General features: G+C 38.1%; 1 protein-coding gene across 1 annotated transcript in view; it reads right to left on the bottom strand.

Annotated features, from left to right (window-relative positions):
• Positions 1-19,946, bottom strand: part of MOCOS (molybdenum cofactor sulfurase) — a 140,772-nt gene that overhangs the window by 104,910 nt on the left and 15,916 nt on the right. The gene's annotated exons all lie outside the window — the stretch shown is intronic.

Genomic DNA, 19,946 nt, shown 5'->3' with positions numbered 1-19,946 from the left:
AGAATGGAACAAATGAGCACAGTAAACAAATCATGCAGCTACAGTACAGACAAGAAATCTATTTCTAGAGTTACTATTTTAAATTTGGTGAAACTAACTTGCAGAGCAGAAACTCTTACCTTAGGGATCCATCTCCCCGTCTTGTAGTGTCCTCTGAAGTGAAAATATATACTTCAAAGCTAGATGTTCATATGAACAGTAGCTTGCATAGAGGAAGCTACATTTCCCCTGCACAGGCTACTTGTGGGTTTTGGATCTGCAGGGTAATGGGTAACAGTTATGTCTTGTGCCTGTATGTCATAAGGTCCCAAGTAATCTGCTGCCCGTGTCAGAAGTTGTCAGGAATAGGTGAGGAGACAGGTGGAGACTTTGCATTTGTCCCACTCTGAAGTGATTACGACTAGTACAGCCAAGCTGGATGACAGAGACACCTTCCTTACCTGGAGCAAAGAGGGCAATCACTAACGAGTCTCCCTCCGTGTGCTCCTGCTGGAAATAACTGACCTATAAGAATATGGCTATACAAGGACAAGACAAATGTGTATCCACTAGCAGCACCTTTTTGAGGAAATACCAAATAGGGCCTAAGAGAATTTCAAGGGAGGCAGAAAAGGGAAGGAAAGCCATATCAGCCATCAAAATATGTTTTCCTTAGGCTCTGTGTGCATCATAGTCCACCAGGCATTTTAAGGAGGGGCCACTCAACTTGCCTGACAACACAGGAGAATGCAGAATAACGCTGAGAGCTGACGAAGCCAAAACTACAGAGGAAACAAATACGATGTACAAATACACTGAACTCACTGCCACAGAAGGCTGAAATGGAGAGCAGAGCAAGTTTCTAAGAAGGAGGGAGCTGCCTCCAAAGCTATAACAGTTAATGACAGATATAAACCCACCAGAAATGACCTGAAATCTAACAGTTCAAGTTTTAAATCAAACTCTGACCATAAAGTTGGTATTCCTTGAATCTTCCTCAGAAAGAATTGATAATTTCCACGTTGACAAAGTACTTGACAACATGGAGCACACCAGCGGCACTCTTGGGCAAAAATGCTTTACATGCACACATAATACATGAGAAAATAGAGGAGTTTTTTGCTGGATGTATTGTTTTTCTTAATGCACATAAAAAACTTCTGATGTTGCAATTAAACATGCATTGTAAAAAGGCTCAAAGGTTAAAAAATGTCAGACTTCAAACACTTTTTCTTTAATAACACCAACTCCCAACAGAATAGTATAATAGCTCTCACACTTCAACAGTGATTTTTCTTGCTTTTCTTCTATTTCATTTTTCTATAGTTACCAACTAATTTAAACAACACACAAGTGACACTGATAGGGCATCAGGTGAAGAACATATAAAACTTTCAAAAAATATTCAGTAAGGTCCACATAAAAGAATAATGTAAGAGTATTGTATATATGGTTATATATTCAGACAGAAAGAGGCAATAAATTACTACAAATCAAAGGGGGAGAGAAAAGCAGTGGACTGCTACAAGGAAGAACGGTCCAAAAGAGATATTTAGGTTTGCATAGTCCAACACAACATAGGCCAAAAATCCTCCTCAGGATTTCTGCATCTTGTCTAATAATAATTAATGGCCAAGGCCATTTACCCTGAACCTCAAGAGAAGAAACCTCCCTGGTTTTCAGTGATGAAATTTAAAATGGCCATTAGTGATTTGAGAGAGACCTAATACCAGGAGTATTTTCATATGACATGAAATGGCAACACAGACCTGTGGACCAGCACCTGAGGGAGCAATACTGGATTCAAAGACCCAGCAAAACTGGGTTTGGAGAGGAGAAGGGGAAGAGAAGGCAGAGGCTAACAGTGCTTTTGAAATTAAATGTAGAAAAACATTAAAGATTTGCATAAGCTGCAAGAAATGTCACAGTGGTCCCACACGGCTGCCAAGGAGAGATTACAGAAAGGAGCCATGAGGGGGAATTGATCTACCCCGGCCATTTATTGGCAACGGCTAGGAAAGCAAATAAAATACTGGGAATTAAATACCAGAGCAGAGACACTGGCACTGAGCCCATCAAGAAGACTGCAAAACCCTCAACAACCTTATCATCATCAGAATAGAAAAGCACTTATAAGAGGAACAAAGGTGGCAGCAGAGATGTTCAAAGGCAGAATCTTACCTACAGTAAAAGGGGAAATTAAAATTGGATTTTTGTTCATTAGATGTGATTATTAACTAAGGAGACAACTGCAGTACATCCATGGCTAAGCAACACAAGAGAAGCATGAACAATGATGCTGTTTAAAGATCTGAAAGATTTTCACTGAAATAGTCCAGAGCTTAGGAATTTCCTCCTTTTCAGAAAAAAGAAAGCAAACAGAACTGTGTTTTTTTTGGTCAAACATTATGCTCCAGAATAGCACAATCAATGTGGCAGCATACACTTTCTGCACTGTTTTGTCAGACCTGCATTATTTATTCTTTCTGATCATAAAAATGTGTCTGCTGCATGCTTCATTACAAGAACCAGAAGCCATAAAAGAACTGTTAAATGATGATAAAAATACTTGCTCAAAATTGAGTGCCTGCAAACAAAGATATGGGCAAGTCTCCTTTTATAATTTAGATATGGACTTCTGTAATGTTCCCCTTTAGCATTTTCTATGTTTATATGCACCATTCTATTTGTATATTACTTAGTTTTCCGTGTCTGATAAAGGCAGTGCTAATATGCCATTATTCCTAGACTTTGTGTGTTTACACTTCTGCCAGTGCACTTGACTCGCATATATTCTCCAGATTTGCTGAATACCTTACGTGCAGTGTCAGGTTAAGCTGTAATCTCCCTGTATTTCCATCTTTTGATGCTAAGCAATTGAGCTTCCTCTATCTCCTGAGAAATTTGCAGGAATCATCTATAAATTCTGGTATTTAGCAAATGAAACCTAAACTGCTGTGGCAATTTTACTTAGTACCAAGGCAAACCATGATGCTATGAGGGGTAGCTATTCCCCTTTTGGGACATGGGGAGCTTTCTCCCAGAATATTTAACTGTATTTTAGGAATGAGACCAAACATGCTCCTTGCATTGCAAAACATTGACTTCAATAGTTACTTTTATGTTTGATGTAATTGATGCTTCAGATAAATTGTTTCTCCACTCAATGGCTGTTTCAGTGCTACAGTAATGAGTTTGGGATGAAGTTCATTTGAATGCTGGTCTAGCAGCCACTTCCTGAGGTAGTAAAGAGCCTCGGCAGCTGATGATGTACAAAGGAGACTTACAAAGGATAATACTGCAGAGTACCAACCCAAGAAACAACAAGCTTACCTCTCTTATCTAGTTCTTATTATAATTGATTCTGCTTAATCACAGCTGGGATGAGCTCAATTGCATAGCTAATTGTGTTTAGAAAACCTGCAAGCATTTCACAGCAACCTGCTATCTGGCAAACTGGTTAAACAGCTCGTGGCATAACAAAAAACAGAGCCACCTGCCCAAATCTATCAAGGAGTTATGAAGTTAGGGAGCAGCTCTTCTTTTACAAGTCACACAAGAGCTCTGCTTCTAGAAGCACAAATTTGCTTTCAAGTCACGAGGCAAAACTATTGTTTACAGAGAGAGGTCCCACTTTTAGGATCTTCCTAGAGATGGAAAGGGCTAGTCTTTCCTTGACTCCTTGTTCACTTGGTTGTTGTGACGCTTCACTGTTAGACTTCTGCATCCAAATGATATTTTCTAAAGCAGTCGAGGCAACTGTATTGAGGAAAGAAACTGTGACATCCTTGGGCAGTTCTGAATTCCTCCTCTCCTTTACTCAATCACCTTTACGTGGAAATAAAATGACAAAAGTCATGTCCAAGACATGTGATTGGAAATAAGGTGCCTAAGGGCTAAAAGAACAATTCATGTTTAAAGAGAGGACTTCAAATTCAGTAAAATTTGATCAAACACAAAATTACTACCCTGGAGTTGGACAGGACTGACTTAAGTCCGGAGTTCAAAACGTTCCTTAAGACCAGTCAGACAATGCTAAGGTGGTAAAACATTTTGCATAATGTGAACTATCCTACATATGGAAAGTATTCAAGGCACATCTTTTCCCAATTTTGGATGGGAGCACCTGCCTCTGGATGCTGGGAAGCCTGACTTGGTTAGCAGGCAGAAGAGTAATTCTCTTGTTTTTATTCAATCCAGTTGCCCACACGAAGTAAATCCACACACAGAGCCAGTGAGCACGTTCAATTCCTCTGCCTAGAGCACAGCCCAGAGATTTTAAACTTTGATAAAAATTCCACCACTGCTGCACAAGGACGAATCTAATACAGCTCATTTGACAGCATTGCTGAGTCAATCCAAAGCACAACTAAAACACAGAGGGAACTTCATTGTGAGCCAGATGCCACTCCTTTGCATCAGGGTACTGCCTCCAGTTAGGTCAAATAAGCAGAAGTCATCCCTTAGTTTCTAAAGCAGGTAAAAGTGAAACTGAATCCACAGAGAAAGTAGATCTCTCAAATAAGCTGCTTTTCTTTTCTTTTTTTTAAACACTCCTCTAGAGTAGAGCTGCCCTTTGAAGTGAGATGTTACACAAGTTCCTTTCATCTTTTCAATTCATTTATTTTCATCCAATTAAAAAGTACAACAATAGAGAGGTTCTTCATATACATTTAAAAGCAGTTCATTCAGATCCTATTTTTCACCTTTTAGAGATGTTCCATATGATCTCCAAATGAAACAACTGTCTTGATAAATGTCATTTTTACATTTTATAGAAATTCAATTGTTTATTCTAAATTGACATTTGCTGGAATTACAATAGCACCAAGGGTTTATAGTGTAGCATTTAAGGCTGTGGGAACAGACTATTTTCAGTCATATTCATGTTCTTAGGCTAGTAATTGCTATCTCTGATATTAGCAGGGGAAGGGTACTTAATTGGTCTCACTGCTTTCCCACATCAAAACTCAACATTTGCAAAAGGAGCTATATTTGTTTTGCTTTGCTTTAACTTAAAACACATCACTACTGATGTATTAAACCTTTAGGGTCCCATTCTGCTCTTCAGCACATCCATCAGCTCCCACTGAGACAAAGTTATGAGGCACCTTTCCGGTGTGTTTAGGGGTCTCCAGAGGACATGATCCATTTGCTCTGACTTTGTCTCTCCGCAGATGACGCATTTGTTCCTAGCGATTTGCCAGTTGTCCATATTAGACACTTTCTGAACTCTGTGAAACCCAGTATGCATCAACAGCAAGGGCCAAGCTGTACAATCACAGCACGCAAGACCAAGTGTTTACCTGTTGGCTTTTTGATCCTCTCCTAGTAAAATTTTTGGAAGAGGATCTGGTCCACAGACCACTAACCTCAGGTACACACTCCCTCCAGAGTGAATATCTTTGTATCACACAGTGGATGCCATTGAAGCAAATGAAATAAAATTAGGAGATAGCCTGTTGTAATGGACATGGATGCTGTCGTTAAACTATATTTCTGTAGTAATCCAACTTTTGTATAACTGTCTGCACAGGAGTGTGCTCCAGTAAGCCAAGAATGTAAATGTTCGAASGGCAGTAATAAATTACAGACTTCTAAGTAAGACACCTACTCTCACCACTTTAGCAGCTCATTTTTACCGCTGTTAGAGGTACATTACACGTTCTTGAGCAATGACTGTTTCTTACACAATCAAACCAGAGTGCCTAGCCAGTGCTTGAACAACTACCATTTGTGGAGTAGAAAACTGAATGAATAAATCAATCCATTTTTATTTCTCAAATAGCGCTGCGTGTTTCCCCCTTATGTGCAATTCAGTGAATGTCCAATTGGTAACTTTGCTCACCATCTATATCTAGAAAAAATCTTCCCTTTTGCACAAAAATATTAGCGGTCTTGGATTCTGTTACTCAAATCAATCTAAATGACATTCTGATTTTATAGGTTATCAGTTCCTCAGAGCTCTGCCTGCGAGTAAAAATTACACTTCTGACAACTATGCATCATAATTAGTCTCATCTGGATGCAAACTTTTAATAAAATTAGATTTCTCCTACTAATACCATTTTTACAGTTGATAGTTTACAGCATAATTTTTAAAAGAAATTATTTAAACAAGAGCTCTACCCATCAGCATTTAAATCATGCAACAAGGAGTAAATCACATCTCAGGGATAACACACTGCCTGCCCCCCGCTCCTATGTGGACTCTCCACATTCACAGAAGCTTAAAAAGTACTCCTTCTTTTCCCACCCAGAAGACCCACTAGTCACAAAAATCCTTGTACAGCATTTGCCATCGGTCAAAATTTCCCTCCCAGCTTCACAAAGCAGGCTAATACGGTTTCTTTGCATTAAGCAGGAAAGAAGAAGAAACAAAATAACCTTTCTCTTTAAAATTCCATTGTGCAAAGGGATCTTTCCTTAAGGTATATCAAACATTAAAATAAGTCCTCAGGCACATGAGGCCTGCTGGCTAACCGGCCTCAGAGAACAATACTTCAAGTATCAGCTAGCTAGCTTGTGATTACTCCTTCATCTTAACTAGTAACTTATTAATGTCAACAAGAACTCCATTAAGGTACAATTCAGCGTGAGCAAGTGTATTGCAAATGATTTCTATATCTAAGTATTTAAAAGAATTATTCTCCCATGATTAAATATCAATAATCCAAATGTTCACACTTCTACTTCTCATGGGAAAGTAATATTCAGACATAACGACAAGTAGTAGCATAAGCAAGCAGTTTGCAAAGTGCATTTGCATAAACTGTTCACTGATCAATTATGAGTAATGAATCATTAATAAAAACTCAAAGCCCTTTCTTTGATTTTCTCCCTAGGAGAAAAGAAAGGATGAAAGACATTCAGGAGATTAATTTTTCATAGGCGATAATCTGGCCAGCTGTAACCATTTGTCCATATTGAGTACAAACAGATCTGTTTATTTCCTCATGAAGATTGAGATGCAATCTTTCATTCTTAAACACATGCATCCAGGGATAAAGCATAAGTTTCTAATGAACTGTAAAGGCGAATCAATTTAAAATTAGGCAGGCAAAAAAGGCTGCACCTGAACATGAATTTATTCTTAGAATCCACACGCAAAAATACTTCTGTTTAATCACGTGTGACAGTGAGGCAGACCCAGATCAATGACTTGGGCTAATGTTAGTAGTAACTTATCCTTAGATAATACAGAAAAATCCCTATGAGTTCTTTCCAGTGTGTGGGCTCAGTTTATGCCTCAAAGCAGGGGCTACTGCAAAGCACAAGCCTTATTTCTACCACAGATAAAAGTGAACCTAGCAATGCTTCTGAGCACTTTATTTTCTCACTTCGGGGGTGAAGAGAGTTCTCTGATCTCATCCACAAAGCTGCTTTCTCTAACAATAAAAACTCTTTCAGGACCACATTTTCAGGGGGGCTGTATACCCGACATTGGTAGAATCCACTGAGAGCTGTGGACATACGAACTTCTGAAAACAGATCTTCACTATTAAACCAGTTGTGTTAAATCATTCCATGCTGAGCCACAATTTGGGACGGACCTGCTCTTCCTTCATGGCAATATGAAATCTAACTTAATGAATTTGAAATGGAGGTACCATCAGTAAGGCATAGGCTCAAATTGTGCTCCTAAAAGCAATATCCCAAAGAAAATGGAGGAGGAGGGAGAACGGTTTCTCAATAGAAATGCATGTTTTTACTGGAAGGAAGATAGGTTCTTTTTAAAGGAAAAAATGGGGACTTTTTCATGTTCTGCCAGCTGTGCCTATTTTATTTTTTCTAATTGAAAAGATAAACAGGACATGAGCGACTCTTGCAAATTCTGACTTCATTGTGGCTCAAGACTGCCCTGAATCTCCCCAGACATCAGGTCTTGGTAAATTACTGTAGCAAACTGTCAGGTCCAGATCTGCCACTGCAAACCAGGGAAGCTCTGAAGGTAGCACAAGACAGCTGGATCCTAAACTTCATGACAACACAGCAGCTGTCTTCATGGGAAACTGCACATCTTAATGTCCTTCCACTCATCAGTGACTCAGTCTTAAGATAAAGTGTGGGTAAGAAATAATTTTCTTTTTACAAACTGGAATGAATATTAAGTGTATGCCATATTCAGAAGCTTTCTTGCATGTGCTCATTATTTAATAGTTGTCAGCAAGAATATAATGTTAACAGTGTTGTTTGTTGTCTTTTCCTTCTGACGTGAATGTGCCCATATGTGGAAATGTCTGTAGTCAGTGGCTTATGCTAACTATAAGAAGCAGTAATACATAAGTGCTAAGCAGCTATCTTAAGTTTAATGCATGATATACATACAAACAACACCTTACATATCCAGAAAGGTCGGCAGCTTGATGGGACTGGCATTATTAAATTACAGCTATAAAACTGCTTAGGTCCAGAATGAGGTCTGATTAGCTAGTTTGCCCATTGAGACCTCAGTGGTAACAGCACAATTGCCAAAGCAGAATGAAAAGCAACAAGTATAAGGAATACATCAGCTACAAAGGCATTCCAAGGAACCTTTCCGGCACAGAAGGTGTAGCTGACAGATTTCCATGAGGAAAAAACGTATCCTTTCTGCCCCATTCTAATGCTTTAAGAAAAAATTTGGCAGTGAGATATACTACGCTGCACCAGTGGCATCCTGGCAATCAGCTGCTTTACTGCAAACCTACAAAGCTATCTTTCCGCTTTGGGACCTCAGAGCTAGTATAATTCACAGCCCCCCTCTAATACCTCCCTTGACAGTAGCTGTCTCACTCAACACAGGAGGACAGACAAGCTGAAGCAGTAATGATTTTTCCAGGGACCTAGTCTGACTGATTTGCCAGGCTGGGTTTGGAACTTGCGAGTTACCAAATTTCCAGAATTTTGAACTCTAAACAGTGATGCTGAATGAGCAAGTACTTTTAATTTCTCACTGTTTTGAGAGATCTGCAGCTGGCCCAGAATGCTGAGAGCCTTCTCCATGCAATTGCCTTTCCTCTTCCATGGGAGGAAGCGATGGAGACCCCAGGAAGAACGTATCCTGATGCTATAAGCAAAGGTAGCTGCTCTAATTTTTCATGGATGTCTTGGATCTGCATAGATAAGGGAAATAAATAACCAAAAGTAGTCCTGGAGGACTTCAATCATGGGATTACAGTCCATGTAGGATGCTTGACATCAGTATATGGTAGAAAAACGGTCACAACTAGAAAGCACATACTGAAGCAAACACAGAAATACAGGAGAGGTGTCAATGAAGAAGTCAGAACTGGTCTGAGTTAAAATTTTCATGGTGAGACATTCAAAAGAAGCAGGACTATAGGCTATGTGGCTACCATTACAATCATTTTTGGATAACAAGATATTTTTCTATTACTATACTCCCTGAACTTCCTGCAGATAACTCATTTAACAAAAGATAACAAAAACGGCTGGGTCCAATTATTCGTTAATATCAGAGCAAACAACAGACAAAACCAGCTACAAATGAAGTTATCTGAGAATTGGATTTTGTAAACAGTTATACAGCATGTGATGGAAGACTTGACTGATGGAATCTCTGGTCAGAGAGATTAAAAGTTGACATCACACAGTTAGATAAGCAACCCCAAATGAGCCTTTCAATGCAAAAGAGGCAAATGGAGAAATTAATGAAATCAGCTGGTCAAGAGAACTGGACTGAAGACAATAGAGACACAGATATACAGGAGACCTAGAAATATTTGAAGTTGAGGTTCAAAAAATATATGGAGTTTGCATCCTAAAAAATGAAAAAAGAGAGAAAATACACTTTCAGAGAAAGCCGCCAGCAAAAACCTGCACTAAAAAAAAAAAAAAAAGAGAGAGAGATTTTAGCACTACTTATAAAAGCTGACATGAAACCAGAAAAAGCGCTGAGAAGCCAAGGAAGCTACTGTTGGTAAGACAGAAAACTTGGGGATAAAATGAGAATTCCCAAGAGCCAAGCTGTGTTAGACCCTAACAGAGCAAATTAAATTGAACAGCAAAGCTGTTCTTTATATAAAAATAAAAAGGAAAGTATAAATAACACATCCTAATACATATAATAAATATGTAATGAAATGAAATGAAATCATATGTAATGAAATAAGGAATATAAACAATAAGAAAAGGAGAACGGTTGTTATTCAATGAGCAAAGAGGTGGGAGCGGAGAAAGGGGCCTGAAAACTAAATGAATGCTTGGCTTCAGTTTTTAACAAGGAGTCTGATGAAAAAGATAGGACAGGACAAGGTGATTCATGGCTGAAAGTGTGTAGAGTATGTGAAAACTGAAGTTATTGCAATTGGTGTGGAAACTAACTTCAAAGGTTTTAATGCATTTGAACACAGGGTCAGACAAACAGTGTCCCAGAACAGTAAGAAACTGGCATGAAAATCTCCCAAGTCCAATAACACAGGCCAGTAAACAAATTTGTCAAATCAGGAATGGAAAACAGAAAACACAATATTTCTATTGAAGAAAGGGAAACAAAGTGAACCAGGCAACAACACATCTGTTAGTTTGACCTCAGCATAGTGTAAGTCTTGAAAACAAGTTGCGAATGAAAGGGAAATTAAATGAGTAAATAAAAGCAGGTTACAATGCCCCACGAACTGTGCCAAGGATAATTCAGGCCCAGAGAGACTGCCCTCTTTCAGAGGCCACTATTCTTCTAGGCAACGTAAATACAGAACTAAATTTATACAGACTACAGCAAAACATTACCTCTAGCACCACATGAGGAAACTATTAGGGAATAAGGGATACTACAGTAGGTTAAGACATTGTGCTGAAAGGGAAACTACTAAGCTTGAGAAAGGTTGCCTGCTTAGTTCCTCCTCAAGGACTGGTTTTGGGACAAGTATCTCACCTAGTACTCTTAATAATCATCCTAGCATAAAAGGTAGCCATGTGAAGATACAATATGCTGGTGACATGAAATCTGGACGTTGACAATACAGAGTATTATATACAGTGAGAGCTAGATGATTTTGAAAACTTTAAAAATAGAGACAAGATGAAATGTATAACATGTTATAATGTACAGTAAGTACAATAAGTAAAATAAACCCTGTTATGCACTAACTTCTGCCATAAACTGAAGGATTATCAGCTGCAACAACAGATTTATTAGCTGATCAGATCAGCCACCAGCATGACAGTCAGAAAAACATCCTTTTATTTCCAGATGGAAAAATATTAACACCACTAATGAAGGTCTAATAAGATTTTCTGCAGAATACTCCACATGATGATCAGAGAAAAGGAAGGTTCATCTTATAAAAGCGTTTGGTTCATTTAGTATGGAAACTCAAAGCTAAGCAGGATTGCAGTTGGTTTTTCTAGAAATACAAGAGGTGGGTAATTACAAGGGAGGAAAAAGACCTATTTAAGCTACAGAACAAAACACACAGAAATGGATATAACTGACCACAAGATAATTCAGACTGCAAATCAGAAGTTTGTGTCCCTCAGCGTTACGCGATGATAGAACAGCTTTCCACCAGGAGCAGCAGGAACAAAAAAGAAACAACATATGCCCCTCTCCTCCAAACCAAATGAAGAGGTCTTCCCCTAATTTGACATACGGCCTCAATATACAGAAGATTATATTGTGTGGATGCCTTTGACAGCAAACAGGTCGATTACGTGACCCAGAAAGTCCCTGCCCCTCGTAACAATCCAATAAACGTAAATGCCAAAATAGCAGCTTCTCTCACTTGATGAAACTGCGTATGAAATTACCCGAATGCAGAAGTACCTAAGTTTAGAACAGCTGAAAACCACGGTGTCATCCCTTCTGATGACTGTCCTTTGACCCCTTCTGATGACTGTCCTTTGACCGAGGCTGTCACAGGTGACTCCCAGTTAAGGTGGCACTGCCTTGCAGTGATGAATGCACAACATCAGTTGTATAAAGAGTCACTGACTGCTGAGACTAGAGCAAAGGAAATGCACTTACTAACAGCTTTTTTGTTTTAATTTTGCATGTACGTTCTGCCAGCCTGACAGCAGTATTTATTGATTTGTTCCATATGCTTTCAGTAATGAGGGTCTCTGGTGGTAGTGGGGAGAACAAAAAGAAAACTTTATTTAGATTAATTGTCATGGAAGTAAAAGGTGATTTCGACAGCTGTATGATTTTATAAAATGATGTTAACATAATCAAAATGAAAACACCCACCTTCATGAATGCTTTTCTTCATCTGAAGGTACAGAAATTCTCTGTCTTAAGCATTACAGACACAAAAGAATTGTCAAGAAAGAAAATTGTATAGTGACATGGTAATACAGAATAGTCATCTGAAAACCTCAACATGTACCAGTACACTAAGTCATCTATTCTCTCTCATCAATACAAGCCTTTTCAGAATTCAGCTCTCAGTGAGTGTGTAATCCTCCTGGTTGGAAATATATTGAGTTTTAAAAATGCTACTGAGACCATAATGGTAAGTCTAACACAAAATGGCAGCATGAAAGTTCACGAGGGCAAGAAAGAATTACACACCCAACCACAGAAAAACAGGTATGTCATCTGTAAAATGTTCACCTGAGAAGAGTTCTTCTCAGATGATTTACCAACTTAAGACCAACAAGGGCTGAAATTGTAACACTTGCTTTTCCACTGCTTTGATGTTTCAGATACAGTACACTGATATTTCAGGGACATGCAGTCAAATAACCGAGGGCTGTAAAATAATAGGCAGCAAAGATGCCTGGTATGGAAAGAAATATCCCATAAAACAACCACCTGAGCTTGCTCCAAATACAGCAGTGTCTCTTTCACCTTGCTAACCACTGGAGAGACCTAAGTACAGCAGAAAGAGGTTAGCTCTGCGTGGAGGGAATTTGCAACCATACATACTGGAATGTACGCTGGGACTTGAAAGTATGCTTCATGCCATACAGCTAATGAAGAACTTTGTAGAAACGCACTCTTTGGAAGGTAGGCAACAAAGCAAAAAGAAACTTCACAATTCGCTGAGTTTACACAGGTTCCCCACTCAGCCCAGAGGGTGCCACAACGTTGTATCACAGCGTGATCGGGCTCTGCTGGGGAAGGCAACTTAATCAGCATGCAGTGGTGCCACCCCCTGCTCAGCCTCCAGACACTCTCATTTCCCAGGACAAGTAAGTAGTTTCCATTGCCAGAATGAGAACTTGATCTTCCGTAGCATAAAGTTCCCCAGTGGAAAAGCAGTATGAATTTGGAGAGAAAAGGTAGACAGAGTTGCCATTTACAAACATTCTGTATACAGTTTTTATGAAAATACAGGAAGTATATGTACAGGAAGTACATATATACTAAGTATATGAAGTACAAGGCATAAAATACTGGCCATCCAGAATTTTGGTAGCAAGAGGAACCTATCATTTGAAATTTAGTTCAATACTAGTCTTTTATATCAGAGATAGAAACCTGTGATTTTATACAGAAGTCTTAAATGCCACCTTAAAAGGATATAACCAGTAGGTCACTGCAAAGTTTTGCCTTCAAAACAATTATTCACATAACAAATTCCAAATATATTTCAGATATTGTAATCTCATAACATATGTAAAAAAAATAAAAAAATAAAACCTAATAGGACTTGTCATGTTGTTCAGTATTTTGATATATCAGCTATGCTTTTCAAGATTTCTTCCCTTGCTCTTCCTTCCCCGTATATGTAAATGTTTGCCTTACTGGCTACAATTACTGAAAAAAATCCAGTTGAGATTAGATTTCAGTTATAATTAATGATGAATATCTCAAAGTATTATGATGTTGTTTATCGTACTGCTTGCAACGTAATTGAGTGCAATAATACTAAGACTTGCTACGTGACAGTTATTTAGCATTTAAGTCTTCTTAAGATGCTCTGCAGAATATCCTGAATGTTAACTATGGGAAGATTATTTTATACAAAAGTAGCTTCAGGCAAAATGTAGTGACAAGTTGCTAGAACCCAGCAAAAACTCTTAAATCGTATGTCATCTAGGAGCTGAAATATAATAATTAAATAATCTAGACGTGTGGTAAAGCTAATGAGAAATCCAAAGGATAAAATTAAAAACTGACATTAATAGGACAGCTTAACCATATAAGAAAAAAAACAGCCTTTGTTCTTTCTGATATAAATCCTAAAGAGATATCTTCCTTTTCAATTTGTACATACATGCACACAAAATGTTGAAGCCTAAGATCTTGACAAAACAAAAATGGAGTAACTTTGGGAGGGGGCTACAGAAAACCCCAGGTATTTTGAGATAAGCCCTAGCTGTCCAGGCTTGGCTTTTTTCTTTTTGTAGCCACTAAATCCATTTTCTTTTCACCTCAGACATAGTTCTTAAGAATTTCTTGCTCTCGAGTCTTCATTTGTATGCCTGTGATTCCAGCTGCAGGCCTTCGGCTTTCTTCTGTGATGAACATGCAGGCCTGCCCTGAAGAGCTCTGTTTCACCAGAGCCCAGAGCTTCCGCCAGCAACCGCACAGATTTGAATGGGAAGGGAGAGTTTTACATGTGTTGCCCATGACAACTAAACACAGATAACTGACTGCCGCAAGTCTTTACCATGAAAATATGAGGCATGGAGGAAAACAACAATGAATACGTTCATTATTTTTGTAGTTAGAATGGTTAAAATTAATAAGTTTTAATGCAAAGGCTAGTCTAATCAAGATGCAAGCATGGTCTAGTCCAAGTGAAATTGTACAGCCATATATAAAAATAATTTCATTTTGGGCTGTTGTTTTCAAGTTATGACATGCTTAAAGTTTCTATTTAAAGCTAAAATTATACAATGAAATTAGTTAATTTTGCTTTATGATTTTATTATGCAATAGCATTCTGTGCACACATGATATGGCAATTATGGTTTATTAATGCATTGTAATTCCATCCTCCTAAACTCAAATGTACTTTTGGGACTCAATTTTATCTTCTGATTAAAAAGCACAGCTCTCCACAGTTCTTCTGAAAACAAACCAAATACTAACACAACTTAGAGCGCAACTGAGACATGAAATACACAATCTTTCACTGAGTTCTGCTGTTCTTACAGAAACAATTCTTAGACACCAGTACTTTAGTATAAACCTGTAAATAAATCTTATTAACATCTAGCCGCTATGCCTGATATGTAAAAAAAAAGATATGTGCTCTCCTTTCAGTCATGACCTATTAAAATAACTGGTAGTTTGAGTTTTCATAACAAGCACATTTTCTAGATTGCAGGGTACTATTTTAGCCTAGCAAACTAGCTCTTTTTAAGGTATTTTGTGTTCAATATTGTTTATTTTCCTGGGGAAAGAATATAACTGATAATACGCTGTCAAGAATATTTTACATAATGCAGTTTTGCATTTACTAAAGTTTTTAAAAGCTACATTTGTTATTGGATTTCAGTTCTGTAGATAACACATTTCACAGAACTTGACTAACGGTTTTGTTCAATTAGCTATCATATCATCTATCAAAATTCTGATGTTCAGACTCATTGGGGCCATTTCAAAGGCTCCTTTGAGGAAAACAGAATACATTAGTGAGGGAAGTGGAAGATTTTCAAGAGGTACAACATCCAATATTGGCACATCCATCACCACAAAAAGCTTGGAAAATTTTAAGCTATGCGAAAAGAACTAGAATTTTTTAAATATCTTCCATCACCAACACATTATAACAAATACAAGTGGTTGAATGGGCTGAAGATAATATTGATGCACATAGATGCTGGCAAAGATTGACTCTCAAGAAGCAACTGGGTCCCAGGCCTGCAGAGCTTTGATACTAATTTAAGGTGACCCGTAGGGCTTTGGAATTGTTCTAATGACACATCTGCTAGCAGTGCCTAGCTCTATAGCTCTATAGGCAAATTTATCAAGGACTGTAATCAGAATTTGAAACTGTTTCTTCCTCTGTCTCCCTATGCTAGCAGGTAGTTTTAACCACAGAATGTGTTTGTGCAGGCAGGCTGAGCAAGAGCGCAATGCTCTTTTCCTTCTGTCTGTCGCAACAACGTCAGCACAGAGGGGAAGTTCTTAAGGGATTTTCTACCTAGGGAGATTGGCAGGTATACATACTACAAAATAAACTACCATAGAAGAACTCCCACTGTGGGAAGTCCCTAGGGAGTATCGGCGCCTCCATGCCAATTCTCTGTCCTTTAGATCTGACACCTTCTTTTGGTCTCAACAGCTGCCGTGTTGGCTATGCTGCCTTTGCTTGCAGTTCTTCCCCAAAAAGATTGAAGCTACTATTTCTAATTTTTAAAAAATCATAAAGCAAGGCTTTGATTAATATTAAAGGAGTCATCTTGACTTCCTTCCTTGTTTAAGGGCAAATGCATGACACTCGGCTTAGTTTATAAACAAGCTAAATCCCCACATACTGTCTGCTGATGTGGAGAAGCATCACCAAAGTAATTTCAAATTTCTTTCCGACACACCTGTGAGGTGTACACGCTCAGTGTTTATCCTGATTAGATTAAATTAGACATTTTCCAAAGAAATGTTCACAAGCACCTGCTCAGGAACACATTCGAAATCAAGGGAGCCAAACAATTCATCTCAACCAGCTATTATGTGCTACTACGCCCAGTCAGTCAGGTAGTGCTGCTAACTCTGGCTAAAAGGTTCTAAAATAACACCTTTTATCCTAACGCAGGCATTCCCATAAAGAGGTGATAATCAAATACAAGCAGTATATGTTAACCTAAATACAACTATACATTCATTATCTTTGTTTGCATGTTTTCTTAAATCACTATTAAAAATAAGTAGCGCAGCTCTTACTAATCTTCTTGCAATGCCCACATACGGCAGATAATTACTGTTCTGTTTTATGAAGGTGAGCTAGAGCTTAAAAGGAAATGAGCTGGGGCTCCCAATCTGAGATATTATGGGCTCTGTTTTCAGATGCTGGGAATAGCTACTGTTCCCCACCTAGTGTCAATGCTGGGCTTCAGAGTTTAGCATCAGGCAGCGGCAAATAAAATCAGTTTCAAAAACTTCTGTTTTTTAAACAGCAAAGATACTTATCCCAAAGGCTTATCAATTAAAAAGTTTATGGAACTTCAAAAAGAAAGGTGATTCAGATTTCTTGAATCCTAGGCGTTTCCTCTAATCAAAGGTTATTACTCCTCTGTGGGGTGGAGAATACACTAGCAGACTACATAATAAAGAAAGAACTGCAAATAATCAATGTTAGATATATATAAGACACAAAACTGCAAAGAAGGATTGTCTAAAAACAGGATTGTAACTGGAATATGACAAGAATTCCCTAAAGCAAATAGAGAAAGAAAGAAAACTGAGGGTCTCCACAGAGCACAATTAACAAGACTCTTTTTAACACGTGAGGATTCCTTTAAAATAGCAAGGGACTATTGGAAGGCAACGTAAGGAAAAATAAAGCAAAATTTGTTATAAACGGCAATACTTCCATACAGACTATACTGTACCTAGCCTCTGCAGGGTCAGCAAAACTGTGTAACATGTGAGCAGCATGTGACCAGATAACAAGGTTCTTGTTAGTATCAGAGGAATATTTTCAGGTCAAGGACAAGGAAGGCAACACCACAGAGCATTTCTTCATTTCTAAGAGTCCAAATAGGCAGCCCTTTCTTTTCAACACAGCTTGCTCTTCTTCTCCTCTTCTACAGGAGTGATAAAACCTTCCAAAACAAGACAGTGAAGTCACAATTCTTGAGAACACAAGATCTGTACACACCTGCTCTAGACAAAGAACGCAAGCCAGCATATTTTACCTGTGACTACCTCCTCAGGTGTTTTGATACATACTGATTAGCTCACAGCTAATGCCTTTGCTAAATGAGGGCCAAGGCTTCGCACTGATCCTCCTTGGAGAAACAGGGTCCTGAGTCAACATTCTAGAAGACTTCATGCATATCTGAAAATATAACTGYTGTCTTCAACCAATTTCTTGGTTAGAAAAAAAAAATCCAGCAGCCATACATTTCTCTTACTACATTAATACAGGTTAACTGTGCTTGCCTAGGTATAAATAATCTACACTGAAGGCAGTAGCATGGTTAGGAGCAGTCTCTCTAAGTCTAACAGAACATGGAAACTCCACATCAGAAAAATGAAAGCCTTCATCTGGAAGGCTGGTTTTGAAGGTGAACCAGCTAAACTGTGTTATTTTCTGGTGAGAAAACATGCTGATGAACCTGCTTCATTTAAGCAAAATACGTGGTGAAGGACAGAAAAATCCATGTTTACTTCCAACAGTCAGCTAAAATTTCATTCTTCAACAAAGAGCACATTGTAGCAGGAGGAGTTTAGCGATAAACTAAATTGAATATAGCATAATTATATATAATTGTAATTGTACTGGTATTTTTTTTTTAATTTGAGTCTTTATCAAATGGCTGAGGAAGTATTTGTAATGTAATTGTTATACACACTGGCACAATCATAATTCACACTGCAAATACAGGGCATTCTCTAAAGCTTTTCTTAAGAGTCAAGTATAATCAGAGGATTGTAAAACAAAACCAAAAAAACAATGGAAAGAAAACAGAATAATGAGTCCACATTTCATTGGGATAAACTTAAAAGAAAGATCATAAAACTGTAATCTACAAAAAAAAACCCAAAAACCCACAAAACTATCACTACTATTCAGTCTGGATGTCAACATTTTCTACCAAAGTAGGCTTTCTGCAAATAGGATTATTATCGACACATCTCTCATATACACCAACAAAGTCTTATTCTCTTAGGATGTTGTCATGAGGCAATGCTAAAAGGGAAAAGACAAACTTTCAACTTTTTGGTCATAAAGAAATTCTCATTTTAAATGGTAATCAAATTGCCAGGCTGAAAAAAATTCAAGGTTTTATCACTTTACTGACTATATTTTCTGTACAATCAGGGCAGTAAATGAAATAAAAATAATAAGATAGAATGTTGGGAAGAGTACAAGGTACTGGTGTCTTTTTGAATCTGCCCAGACACTGAAAGAAGATCCAACAGGGATCCGAACTTCCAAACCTAATTGTGTCTGTCTAGATATGTACATTATTAAACAAATAGAGAAAACACAATTGACATCATGCCTCACCAAATTTTAATGGCCTGAGGTTGCAGAATCAAGTTCATCTTAGAGAGTAAGATGCTGTCTAAAAATCAATCACTAACCTAGACACTATTTGCTTACGCTAGGTATTTTGAATTTTAAAAAGTAGTTCTAAAAGGATAATGCTAACCGTTTTTTTCCCCTCTCCCCTCCTTCCTTTTAGGATTAGGGTTTATTCAAAGGTACATTATGAAGGAGATTATCTTACTTTCCTGTGCAGTTTAGCCTAATGTTATGCAATGACTGTCACAAAAGTCAGATTTTTTTTTCCCCCCTGCAAACTGAAACAGATGCTACAGATATTTTCCCCTATGGAAATCAGACAAATGGTATTGTCATTGCCTTCTTTTTTTTCCTGCAGATTTGTAATGCATATAGTAATTATATCACCATGAGATGTCAAATCACTTTGGTATATGAAGCCACAAAGTCTCTGTTGTAATTGATAAGTATATGTTCCAGTACAAATGAAATTACACTGTGCTTTGTTTTAAATTTAAGAATTGAATTCATCCCTGGCAATAACACTATTCCCTAGCTATTATACAGGGACTTGGTTTTCTGTTTTCTGAATTCTGTTTTCAGCTTAAGGAGCAATGGACAAGAAGCAGAAGGCAGTGTCAGGGTATTTATTTTCAGTGGAGAACCAGCAAGAGCTGCCTGATTTAATGGTGTCTAAACCTTGTGAGGCAAGTTTCATAAAGAGAGGTAAATAGATTTCCCAGCTGTAGCAGTTGGTCAATAAATAAGGTTGCTTCAACTCACGAACCTTGCCTCAGCTATATTTTTAGACTATGGTGGCTACAACAACTCCCACGTCTTCTGAGTCCCAGGGGAAGAATCAGGCCAGAGCACTTGTGGCTACAGGACCAGGCTTAA

The sequence above is a fragment of the Apteryx rowi genome, unplaced genomic scaffold (assembly GCF_003343035.1).
Source record: "Apteryx rowi isolate R43461 unplaced genomic scaffold, aptRow1 scaffold_730, whole genome shotgun sequence".
Taxonomy (NCBI): Eukaryota; Metazoa; Chordata; class Aves; order Apterygiformes; family Apterygidae; genus Apteryx; species Apteryx rowi.
This window is presented reverse-complemented; position numbering and strand designations above follow the sequence as displayed.